This window comes from Pleurodeles waltl, chromosome 2_1 (genome assembly GCF_031143425.1).
Source record: "Pleurodeles waltl isolate 20211129_DDA chromosome 2_1, aPleWal1.hap1.20221129, whole genome shotgun sequence".
Lineage (NCBI taxonomy): Eukaryota > Metazoa > Chordata > Amphibia > Caudata > Salamandridae > Pleurodeles > Pleurodeles waltl.
The window spans coordinates 357,550,887-357,564,348 of record NC_090438.1 but is presented as its reverse complement, the minus strand read 5'-3'; positions in this window follow the sequence as shown (position 1 = coordinate 357,564,348).

Sequence of the window (13,462 nt, the reverse complement as noted above, 5' to 3'; positions counted from 1 at the left end):
GTTTCAACAGCGAATGAAAATAAAACTGTAAAGCTCTTCTTCTGTCTAGTCTGCGCGCTTCTTTGTTTCCGAAGCCACTATTTGATTCCCTTGGAGAGAGAAAATGGGATATTTCTTATGTTAGTTCGACTTGCCCAAAACAGTCAGGGTCTGTTTCTCTTTAGTTCATTGTGCCTGAACGTGGAGGTGTTAGTCCCCATCTGTTTCTTGCACTTTGAATTGTTTTACCAATGTGTCCTATGTTAGTGCAAATGGGTACTTATGGAGTCCATGGTATTCCCCTCTGCGGATCCCTTGGCTCACTGCTGATCCCCAACGCCAGACTCATCGCACCAGGTTATAGCCAGGGATGCAGTGGGGGATTTCGAGCAGCTTATTATCTGCCTCTTTGCCAAAAGTAACACTAGATATGCAAACTGAGTCATCACATTTGCTGTTTCATATTTCAAATAGAGACCCGATAGAGAGGGTTCCCTCATATCACAGTGTGCTGTGTTTGTCAGGGATCTGAGGGAGTTTTGAACCTGTGCCCAGTGCGTACCGAAGGCAGAGCAGGACCATAGCATGTGTATTAAGGATGTTTTTTCAGTTTGGCAGCGTGGACACGCTGCTGAGACCACAGGGAAAGTTCTGTGTAATTTAAGTGGTGTTATATATGGTATGTGAAGAAGCATTAACTGAATACACTTAATAAGTGTGTTTCTAGGTATTATACTGGGATATTTGACCAGTGAGTTCCGTTCTTTATCATGCAGGGATCAGTCCACTTCTTTTTCTCATTATGTTGGCAATGGGACGAGCAGGATAAATAGATGAGTCCAAAGGCCTTTACATAGTCATTTAACCAAATGTCTGCCTGGCCCTCATCACGTGTACTGTTTGGCCAAACTTGTGTGTTGTGGGTTCAGCTTCAGTGGGGCCCTGTTTGCGGACATAATTTAATATGTTGGCATGTGTCAGGAAATGCACTCCAGGTAGATCATGTACTGTGCATGAAGTTATGATGCGACAATTGTTGGCCATTAGCAAATAAATCACCAATCACAGTAATCCCAGTCTTCTCCCATGGTGCCAGCTTCAAGGAAGTAAGGGGATCGAAGGGAGTAGGCAGTCTGCATATCGAAACATTTGGGGTGTATGGAGACGTATCACGTGTTTGGTGGAGTGCCTGTTTTTAAAACATTATAGCATTTTGCACAAGTAAAGGGAGCTTGGGTGGGCATGTTACTCCTCGCAAAAGGAGTTTGTGTAATTGGCCTGAACATATCATTGATTGAAGTTAACCAATTTCCTGCAAATGTACAACGGCCAACCAGTGTGAAAGCAATTGTAATTGGGTTGAGAGGCAGTAGGAATGAAAATCGGGGGCACCCAGGCTACTGATTATTGTTGACACTTGTAATTTCAAAAGACTAACTCGGCGCCTGCCAGGGCCCTAGATGAGATCAAGAACAATGGAGTTGAAACGTTTTGAAAATAAAACTCGGAATAATGATAGCTAAATTAACAAAATAATACAATAATTTCTGCAACATTAACATTTTGGACATGGCCAGACAGCCTGTGACAGAGACAGGAAGATTGGCACAGACATTTTCCTATTGGTTTAGTTAGATTCCCATCTAACATGTCTCTAGGAGATCTATAAACCTGAATTCCCAGGTAGCTAAACGTGTGTGCAACTGGTATAACCTGTTCGGCCATAGTAACTCTGTTGTGAGGTATGTCACTTTGGAATGAAAATGCAAAGGGTTTGGAGTAATTAACCCGCAGGCCAGACATTTCCCCAAACAAGTGAAGTAAATTAGAGATCAGTGTAAGGACTTGTGTTGTAATTTCTTTAATTACGTAGAGTAACAATTAAAATACAGTGTAACACAGCCTCACGAGGCAAGTGAATAAGCCATAAGTGCGAGGCTAACAAACAACAGTTCTTGCACAATATTGTCCAGAGAACGCAAGGATATCGCCTGAGGTGAAACTGCAAAAACATGGCATATGCATTATTATCAATATAACCAAACGGTGTCAAGGAAAGAGGAAGAAAAGAATATCAGAAGAAAATAACAGGGATGGGGACGACCAACGACAAGGAACGGAACGGTCGGTCAGTACTAAGGAGATAGAGGGGGAAAGAACCGAGGGGCAGAGAGGGGTGAACGGGGATGTAAGCCTTACAGACGTCTGCTGGCAAAAAAGGGGGGGGGGGAGATCAGCCAGCATATTTGGGCAGTATTCTGAAGTGTACCCGTCTCCCATGTTCCCTACGGCTCTGTGTATCATCTCCTCCTTCATTAAGGATTCATGTGGGTAAATATGCATGCACCTTCCGCAAGCAGGATCCGTCCTGTAGCAGAAGCTATCAGACAGGGTATATGCGGGGACAAGGGGAGCAGCACCATGGCAGTTGGGCAATTCGAAAGCAAGAGTTATGAAGATATGTGTGGGAGAAGGGTAGGATGTCCAGGTCTTGCAGGGTTAATCAGGAGATGGATGGAAAGGAGAAAAGAGCAGGGGAAAGGGAAGGAAAGGGAACTGTGTCAAAGAAAAAAGAAAAGAGGGAGAACATTGAATTAAGAATAAATATAGGTGGAAGGGGAGGGCTGCGGGAGGGGTGAAGGGAGAGAGAGAAACCAGACAGCCAAGTGCAGTGGTCCCAGGGCTAGGATAACAAGGAGAGGTAGAGTGTGGAGAGGGAAATGGATAGAGGGGGGGTTGGGTGGGACGGGGGAAGGGAGAGGGAAGGAAGAAAGAGAAAATAGAAGGTGCATGGGGTTAGCTGGGGGACAGCAGTGGCGACAAAGGTACAGTCTAGACGTCAGTGAGGAAGGGAGCCCATACCTGAGCAAAGATGGCGGCCTGGTCCTAGAGGTTATAAATGACTCTCACGTGTAGCTATGCTAGTCATAGCCACAATCCATTCCTCGGGCGCAGGGGGAGTTGCGGATCTCCAGTGCCATAGGATACATATTTTTGCATTTGCCAAGGCTGTATGCAAAAGCCTTTTTTGCGGTTGCGATAAAGCCGGGAGGGAGGCCGTATCGTGCAGCATGAGCAATGAAGGGGGTAAGGGAGCTGGAAGCAACATGGATTCCGCCAGGACATGCTCACCCACTTTCCATAGAGGCTGTCCCAACGGACAGCTACTGAGTACGTGGAGTAGATTACAGAGCGGAATCTGCGCAGCGCCAACATGACACATGTAGAAGAAGGCCAGTCCTATGTAGTTTCACCGGGATCCAGTACCAATCGTGGAGTATCTTGAAGAGGCACAACTTTAAGCGAGCCTCACGTATACCTCTGTCTAACGCTTCCACCGTGTCTGCCCAGTCCTCTGGAGGCAGGTTTGCCATTGCAGACACAGCTTATCCAGGACCAGTCGGGAGAATAGATGACTTATAAGGACTTCATACAGGCCAGCCATAACACCCTTGTGCTTCCCCCATGTCGTCAGGTAGGCTATTATAGGTGAGGGCTGTAATCCCTGATGAACAATACTGGGGTTTTGACACATGCAATGCTGGAGTTGCAAGTATTTCTACTTGTGTGTAGAATGGAGGCAGAATTCCTCCCTCAGACTGGTGAAAGGTTTGAGCCTGCCGGTCTCCAGTACCTGATCTAGGCGAGTAATACCGGCGTCCCTCCATTGAAGCCAGTTAAGGGCCATTCCCCCTATGCGTATACTATCATTGTGCCACAAGGGAGCCTGGGCGTGGAGAAAGGGTTGAACCCCCAGGAGACGATGGGCCCTCTGCCAAGCCACACTCGACGCCTTCAGAATCGGATTCAGGTCACCAGAGGGCACAGAGGTTGTGCGGTAAAGCCTGTTAAGGCCTCCCCTGTGGGAGAGTAACTCTCTCTCCACTGATATCCAGTGTGGTGATTCTGCAGGGCCAGACAGTGTGGCAGCCAATGGTGAAAGGTGGAGGGCTAGAGCAGAATGTTCCACCGAGGAGAGTCCCATTCCGCCGTGTGACCTACGTGCTAATAACTTGGCCGATGCTAGACGGGGTGAATAGATCCCTACACAAAGGACCTGATTGCAGGGTCTACCAGTCTCAACATGGAGAGGGGTATCTGGAGGGGGAGAAGGCCCAGTACATATGTGAAGCGTGGTACCGTGACCATTCGCACTGCCTGCAACCTGCCCCACATGGAAAGGCCCAGTTGGGCCCATTTGTCAAAGTCAAGTCTCATACGTGCAATGAGGGGATCTAGGTTGTCCGCCGTCATTCGTTCCAGGCCGTGGTTAATGAGGACCCCCAGATATTTAAGGGGCTTCGGGGTCCAAAGGAATGGGACTGAGCACTGATTTAATCGTCCCTCGTGACAGGGGGAGGGCCTCGCTCTTGTCCCAGTTTACCCAATAACCAGAGAGAGGAGCAAAGCCGTCGATAATCTCCATAAGGGCAGGCAGTGAGCAGTCAAGGTCGGTTAGGGTGAGCAGGACATGGTCAGCGTACAAGTAAAGTTAAGAGGTGGTACCACCTGGCAGAGGAAGGCCTGCTATCCCGGGGGACGCTCGAATTGCAGCCGCCAACGGCTCCAACTCTAGCAGGAACAGAAGAGGGGAAAGAGGGCATCCGTGCCTTGTTCCTCTACAGATAGGAAAAGGGTCCGAAAGGAAGCCCCCACTGTTGACCCGCGCCGTAGGATGATCGTATAGCAGACTGACTTTGGAGATAAATTGGTCACCCAGGCCATATTTTGCCAGTGTTGCAAAGAGGTATGGCCATTCTGTACGGTCAAGCACTTTTTCGGCATCAAGGGACAGTGCTAGGGCGGCCTCCAGGATGGCCTGAACCCACCAAGGGGCATGACATAGGGTACGAAGATGATTCCTTGAACTGCTGCCCGGCACGAAACCGACCTGCGACTGGTGTATGAGAGATGGTATGAACTTGAGCAGGCGATTCGCCAGGACACTGGCAAATATCTTAATATCACCGTTCAGAAGGGATATGGGTCCGCAACTGCCACAAAGCAGAGGTTCCTGACCAGGCTTTGGTATGACAGCGATTACGCCGGCATTGAAGATCGCACCCGGAGAGGTTGTCTGACATGCTTCGTCCAGCGCCCCGTGTAGGACGTCTAGCGTTTCCTCCCCGCCCACTTGTAGAATTCCGCTGGGAATCCATCTTCTCCAGGTGACTTGTGATATAGGAGACCAGAGACAACCTGCAGGATTTTCTGATGGGTGATGTCCCCCCAGCAGTTCTCGGCCCTCGTCGGAAATCTAGGGCTATTTGACATTACTGAGGAAAGCCTCTATCTGTGCAGGAGAGGACTGTGATTCTGGGGCGTAAAGGTGATGGTAAAAGGTCGCAAATTCACCCACTATATCTTGCGGATGCGTGAGAATCTCCCCCGTTCGGGCTTTAATGGCCGGTATAGCTAGGGTCGCCGCTCTCCGGCGAAGTTGTGCGGCCAGCAAGCAGCCAGTCTTCTCCCCTTGTTCGTAATGACGCCCCTGCAGGCGTTGCAGCGCATATTCAGCCTGAGAAGTAAAGAGTTAGTTTAAAGCCATGCGGGCTCTCTCCAGCTCCCTACGGGTGGGGAGAGAGGGGCGGGCTGTATTGTGTTGCGTCAATCGTTCAATGCCAATTTCTAAGGTCGCTTGCCGTGCCGCCCTGTCCTTGTTTGCCAGTGCGGTGTCATGCATCATGTGGCCCCATATTGTTGCCTTAGCCGCAGCCCAGATGACCCTCCTGGGCGCCACTGACCCAAGGTTGTCCCGGACATATGTGGATGTGTGTGCCTGCAGCTGCGCCTTCCCCTGAGGAGTTCGGTAGTGGTGGACAGCGAATCGCCATGGCTTGCGGCTTGGGAACACCAGGCCCAGCTGTATGACTAAAAGAATTGGGGAGTGGTCCGACAAGCCCCCACCCAATATGCGAGAGTACTGTGTGTGTGCCACAAGGCTATGTGAGATCGGAAAGTAGTCCAGTCGGGATTGGGTACCTTGGACCGGGGATAAGAAGGTATATTCCCTATCAACCGGGTGTGTCAGTCTCCAGAGGTCCACCAAGCCGTTGTCCTGCTTCACGTCAGACTGCAAGGCTCTGTCTCCATTATTGGTGGTGTCCAGAGGTCCAGTCCTGTCCAGTATAGCATCCCCAGCAAGATTTCAGTCTCTGTCGATAATGTATCGGGAAGTTCCAATCCCTGTCAAGAGACAGTTGATGCGGAGAAAAAATTGCCTCTTGGGACCTATTGGGGCATAGATGGAGCCCACACAAAGCGAAGAGCTGCCTAGTTTCAGTTTGGCAAATACATATCGCCCCTCTGGATCGGCCCATAATTTGGTGACTGTAAAAGGTAGGCTCTTTCGCAGCAGTATCTTAACACTGCATTTCCGCAAAGCGCCACTCTGTTCGTCCGGCGGGGGGGGGGTTCAGCTGGACAGCACAGTCCCCACCCAGTCCCTTTGCAGCTTATCAGATTCAAGCCTGGTCAAGAGGGTTTCCTGGAGGAGGGCTACAACCACCCGCTTGGTATTGAGATACAAGAGTATTTTCTTCCGTTTAATGAAATGGGTGAGGCCATTAACGTTCCAAGAGACAACCCGTAGCGGGGTAGGTGAGGCACACAAGCGTCCAGCCATGAGGAAAGGCTAGAGGGAGCGGCGAATGCGAAAGATGTGGAGGAGTGGGATAGAGAGATGGGGAAGGGGGGGATACAGAACACTGTATAATAGAAGACCGAGAGGGTTTCTGAGTGGGGGAAAGGGGTGTGGAGGGAGGTAGAAATATAAAGAGGCAAAACGTAAGGAGACACCATAGAGAGGAGAAAAAAAGGAGAGTGAAAGACAGAGGACAAGAATATAGAATATAAAGTGCAGAAGGAGGGTAGGATGAGAGGGAGGAAGGGGGAGGGGAAAAGGAGGAGGTGTGAGAGAGGGGTGGGGAGAAAGGTGGGGCAAGGACAAACAAAAAACGGACACAACAAAACAAAACCAGTCCCGATCCGGGTAGAGAGGATAGCGAAGAGTAGAATGAAAAGAAAAGAAGGAGAACTAAAGAAGAGAAGAGTCAAGGAAGGGAAGGGAAGGGTGAGAAAGAAAAAGAAAGATGAAGCAAAACAAGAGCCCCAGAGAACCTAAACTTTGATCTGCGGGTCTATACCCGGACCTAATGAGTCCCAGCGCAAGGTAAGGCCGGCAGGGCCACGGCCAGGAGCGGTGGTGCAGCGCAGGGCCACCATTGCCCATTGGCACTAACTTCCCAGGGCCCTGGAACTGGATTCCTCCAGGAGGATATGGCGCGATGTGATGTTATTTGATATCCCCCAGCAGGGAACGGGATAGCGCAGCGTGACACAACTGGAAAACAAGCCCGCCGAGGGACACCGCAGCGGGAACAGCAAGCCCCCCAGGGAGGGATGGGTGGTTTGGAGGGGAATGAGGGGACAGCGAAGGCCGTTATTGCGTCAGTGTTGCTGCATGCACATCAGGAGGGGGGAGTGAGAGGGGAGGGAGGCGGAACGGAGTGCAAATAGAAAGGAGAAAGAAAAGAAAGAAATGAGGGGGTAAGGGGGAACAAAGCTTGACCATATAAAGAACAACGCAAGAACCCCAAAAAGGGAATACAACAGTGATGAACAATTGATCAATTGTCATTATATTAATAGCTGTTATATTAGATTAACTGTGGGCTTCCAGGCCTAGGAAGTATGTAATGTCCCATATCCCATCAGTCCCAACGGGGGCTGGACAAGCCGTATGAGTCTGCTCGGCCCCCAAATTATGTCTGTAAAGGAACATTGCTAAATAGGGATAACAAAGGAATAAACACCCAACATTGTGCAGTAATAGAAATCTGTACTCAGCCAACCAGTGGATCAACGAAAGGTCCGCCATCCCCAAACCGGGGGAAGCCATGATCACCAGGCTCTCGGCTTCCTGCATTCCAGTAGGATATAGCGAGTTCAAGTGGGCTCCCTTGGGGGCTTCAAAGGGGAACGAGATTTGTTTCTGTCTGCCACCTGTGTGTGGATTGCCACCACGTGCAGCATCTGCCCTGTGTCATCGTGGCTGTTGAGGAGTCTCTTCAGGTCCCGTCCTCTAGGGTAGGAGAGAGGAGGATGGTGGTCAGACCCTGACCCTCCTGGGGCAAGGTCTTGAGATGAAGTATTCTGATCAGCAACCATTGGATCTTGATGTGGAGTCTGGGTGGAAGTGTCCATGAGCGACAGGCCATCCAAGAAGGAGCGTAGGTCCTCCAGGTCATAAAAGTCTTTAGATGCACCATTTTTCATTCGCGCCGGGTCGAACAGGCCATATTTCACCTCCATCTGACGTAGCTGACGGCGGGGGGCCAGGAATGCCTTTCGACGTTCACTGGTTTCCTTGGAGAAGTCTACCAATATTCGGATCGTGTGCCCGTCCATCTGTCAGGAACCCTGTGTGCGTGCTCTCTGTATAAGTTGGCGGGCTTGTGCGTGACGAAGAAGGCAGGCTATGTTCGGCTGAGGGCAGGTGTCCGTGCTGCGTCTCCTAGGGCCCAGCCTGTGAGCTCTTTGGAACTCCAAGGGTGGATCAAAGGTAATGCCAGTAGCGTTTCCTGCAGGAATCCATGAATGTCCTCTCCCTCATTATTTTCAGGAAATCCTAGGTATCGGACGTTGTCCCTCCGGCTCCTGTCCTCCAGGTCTGTCAGCTTACTGCATAGAAAGAGAAGTTCTTGGTCTCTATCCTGAAAAGAAGTGGCTTGGGCCTCGACTGTTGACACCCGTTGTTCCAACCCCAGTACATGAGTCTGATTGCTTGCAATATCAATACGGATGGATTTAGTTTCCGCAATCAATGAGACCATTGCACTATCCATCCCCTCCAATCTGCGGCCAACTGCCGAAATTTCCTGGAGGATACGATCTTTGGTGGATTCCTAGGCTGAGCCTGCCATAACGTGCTGTGTGGCAGGTGGCAGCGCTGTCAAAGTAGGGGGGGCCCCTTCATCTGAAGTAAGGCCTCAGAAAAGAGCAACTGTCTTGCCGGCTTGCCAAAGTTCTTGTTAGACGACCGGCCGCCTGGCATCTCTGGCCCTGTCGCAGAGCCTAGCAGCGGTGGTGTGGGGGACCAGAGGTCCCAGGGATCCTCTCCTGAAGTTGGAGTTGACCCAACTCTTCAAACAGGCATGGGGAGAAAGTAGATGAACTTCCAGTGGGGGGGTGGGGTCCCGCCGGGCCCCCAACACAGCCTGGTCCAGAAAGCAGGCCACAGGGGGCAGAGGGTCCGAGCCCCCACCACAAGCCGTGCACCAGCGACAGAGAATTAAACTGACCATGGCGTCAGTGGTGGGGGCCACCGATGCTTAGGCGGCTAGGAGCGTCCGCTCTACACTAGGTCCATCTGGCCGCCGTCGGGAGCGCCAGGCTCCGGGATGCACTGGAGGCCGCGGCTCTGGGCTCCGTCCCAGGCCGCCTCTGCACAGCACCAGTCTCTCTGGGGTCGCGAGCCCGCGATGCCCCCAGGAAGCATCGTCGCCACCCCGGCATCACCCCTACAGTCATGAGAAGAGGCTCTGTGACCCCACAGCATCCCTGTCCACAGCCCAGGCCTGCCGCCTCACAGAGCACACGCTTCAGGCAGCCATCATGTCCCGTGGCCAGACCACAGCCCCCCAGTGTAAGGTTTTGGTGTAAATCAATTGTGTAGAAGAGCATGTTGTCCGCATAAAGGGAAGGTGCATGCATATGTGTGCCTCTCGGGATAGCCCAATGTCTGTATTCCAACCTGATTATTTGTGTGGAAGAGTCCATCGCTAACACAAAAATTAAATAGTGGGTAGCAACCCTAGTGTGTACCTGTGCAAACTGGGTATTGGTCTGAAACATGTATGCCCGTTTTTACTCTTGCTGTAGGGGCAGAATAGAGCAATTTGATCCAATAATTAAAGGAGTGGGGATATGAAATGCTGTCAAGGCTGAGAATATATAGTCCCATTCTAATGAATCAAAGGCCTGCTGGAGGTCTAGGGAGAGAAAACAGGTGTTTGGAAATGTATCATGTGCAATTTCCATAACTTTGCACAACCTTCTAATATTCATGTAGGTACTCCGACGTGGAATAAATCCACATTGGTTGGTGTTAATTAATCTCCAAAAGGAGAGGAAATTGTTGGGTGGCTAGCACTTTACTAAGGATCTAGTATTCAGATGTCAATAAAAAAAAGTGGAAGTCATGAGAGGTCATCAGTAGTGTGGACTGGATTAAGCAGGGAAGTAACTAGGACCTATTCAGTGGTAGGGTGCACTTTTACAGATGCCTAACATAATTTCACGAAGCACAGCATCAATCGGGGTGCAAAGGTTGAGAAAATGTGATGGGCAATCCTTTGATTCCAGGTGTTTTATTATGTGACATCTTGGTTGCATGTTTTGTTTCAGTAGGTCATAATGGGGCTTCTAGACTTACTAGCTGAGAAGGCTATTTTAGGAAGGTCTGGGCAGTTAAGGAAATCATGTCTAGCCGAGGGTAGAAGGACTGGGAGGGCCTTGTAAAGTGCAGTATAATATGAGCGGAAGGCATCATTAATATCTGCTTTCTTAGTCATGTTGTGCCGGATGGTGTTGCAATAGACAGGATCGGAGTAGGGGATATTGAGGGACGTATCATGCCTGCTAGTAGTGCCCCAGATCTATCGCCTTCTGAGTATATGCACTGTGTATATCATCAATAGACTATGATATGCAAGCATTCTGATAATTCTGCATGGCACACCCTAGTGTTCTGGGATTCGTGTAGGCATGAAGAATCTTGTAGGGATTCGCGTTTCTGTGTACCCAACTATATTTCCATGTCACTCAAATCACGTAGGACAGCGTTCCAGGCACCTGTGATAGTGGCTACAGCTACTTCATGAAGCACAACTTTGAAAGCTTACCATTCTATTAGTGTCGTAGAAGCGGTATCCTCATTTTCACTGAAAAAAGAATCCATAGCAGTGCCCAGTGTATCGCAGAATACTGCATCTTCCAATTTGGCCGGTTGCATGCATCATGCTGGGTTGGGTGTTGGGACTCTGCCGCAGGGTAAGACTGTTTCTAATGGATTACGATCCAAGAGGGTCTTTCCCAGATAAGTAGCATTGGTAAACTTATGAATCACGTGTAATGTACAGTAAATGTAACTCAATTTAGCACATAGAGTGTGTGTGGGGGGAGAAGGAATACTCCTGTGTACCATAGTTGTATTCCTGCCATACATCAGCTAATGACCAATTTGACACCCAACTGGAGAGGGCTTCTGAGTGTTTATTGGCTCCTGTGCCTGGTAAGGGAGGATGAGAACGGTCTAAGATAACGTCCATAACTGCATTGAAATGACCCCTTATCACCCATAGGAGATGGGCCCATTCTGCAATTACTGTGGATATGTGCTTGAGGAATATATCTCGGTCAGTGTTTGGGGAATACATTTTACTCAGGACCATAAATACACCATCCAGTAAGCCTTTGACAAATACATAACATCAGTGAACATCTATTTTTGTGTCTCCAAATTTTTGTGGTATTTTTGTGTCTTGTAAAAAGAAAAGATTGGCACTATTTTCATAGCTGTTGTCCTACACACTAGGCACCTCATTTCATGCTGTATGGGTCTACTGAGATAGCACCTGTAGGAATAACAAGTGCAACACTCACTTTACAGTGTGTAAGAATTGGAATGGTATACAGAGGAAGGGAGCATTGTGTACTTTAAAATACTGGCACCTGTAAGTGATTAAGTTCCTGGGACAGTTACGCTACCATTTGGTGTCTCTTTGTTTTCCTACATTTTTACATTGGATCCACTGCGGTGGGGATGGGCCCTGCCTCTCTAGACTACACAATGAGGCACACTAAAATGGCTAAATCAACCCCGCAGCGTGGCAAAAGGGGAACACACCACAGTTATTTGGATGCCTGTTCCACTCATACCACTGAGGATTGCCCTCATTGACCTCCTCCAACAGACTTCACATTCTACTATGTTGGCGGTACTTCAGAAATATGTGACTATGCTGCAAGAAAGGGAGAATGATTCAGAAGTCCGCATAGACCACAATAACGTGTGAATAGTAGGCATATTAGAGGGGTCAGAGGGCACCAACCCTACACAGGTTATTAAACAATTTTTTCAATAAGCTGTATCCCCTCAGGGACTTTCTTCCCTGTTCACAGTGGAATGAGCCCACAGAGTGTGAAGCAGATGACCCCTCCCACCGTGCCACCACATCTAATGTTAGCATGTATCCTCAACTACAGAGACTTTGATACTTTACTACAGAAAGCCAGAGAAAAGGCTCCTATCATAATGGACAGCACCACGATTTCTTTGTTCTCTGATTACACCTGTGAGGTGCAGCATTGCCAAGCCTCCTTTCAGGTAGTAAAATGGCAATTACACACTGAAGGACTCACTCATGCCTTGATGTATCCGGTTAAAGTCATACTCTGTTCTTTGAATAACTGGAGGCATTGTGGGACTGGTTGGAACAGAAATACCCTTGTGCACATCCTCCCCCACAGAGCCACCCTTAGAGGAACACACAAGACACCTCTCAACACTGAAGCCACAGAATGACTGGTGCAATGCCCTCCAGGTCGATGCCAACTCCGCAACAAGCACTGGAGAGTGGTTCTGGAGACAATGTCCTCGATGAGCTGACAACATCGTCGGCCCTCCTCTAGTTCCTCTGCAATTGTGGCATCAGATTCAGACTCAAATGCCAGTGTGGCTCTTGTTCTATCTGTAACTCCTCAAACTGTGGACATGGCAATTTAACAATTACTACAACTGGAGTTGATGCATTATCTAAACAGTGGAGAGAACAGCCTGTGTCAGATGGGTTTGTTGTTGAACCTTTCCCATCTCTCCCTTCCACCTCTTCTTCGTTCTTCTCTTATTTGCCCATTCTACTTCTCCGACCTGCCTCTTCCTCACTTCCTTCCCACCTGCCTCTATTTCCTTATCTTATTTTCCTCCCTTTTCTTCATTGGGAGTGTGATGTAGAGATAACGATATTGTTCATTGTGACTATGCCTTCCATACTGTTGTGCTCCCTAATGGGATGTTGACTAAGTGTGAGGCTCCATATATGCTACTTATTCTTTAGATCGCACCTTTACTCCTTCATGTCTTCCACATCCTTCATGTTGCTGTTTGCACATGTATATAAATACTTTTAATTTAGTGGCTCTTTATGCTATTAACATATATGACTACTATTGCGCCTGTGTAAAGCACTCATGCTTTGATCGATGTTCCTTTATGTAACTGCTCATACGAGGGAGTTGGCCCCCTTCATAAGTTATTGCACTACATCTCGTTTTGGGTATGCTTGTTATTTGTTTGAGTTCTGTTGGTTGAAAGTGATGCTTCTGTTGGACACCGTATTTGATATTGATTTTACTGACCATTGTTGATCGTCTCCTGTATGTCACGGTGTAGGAAGTTGGCTCTGTATATACTATTTCAAAG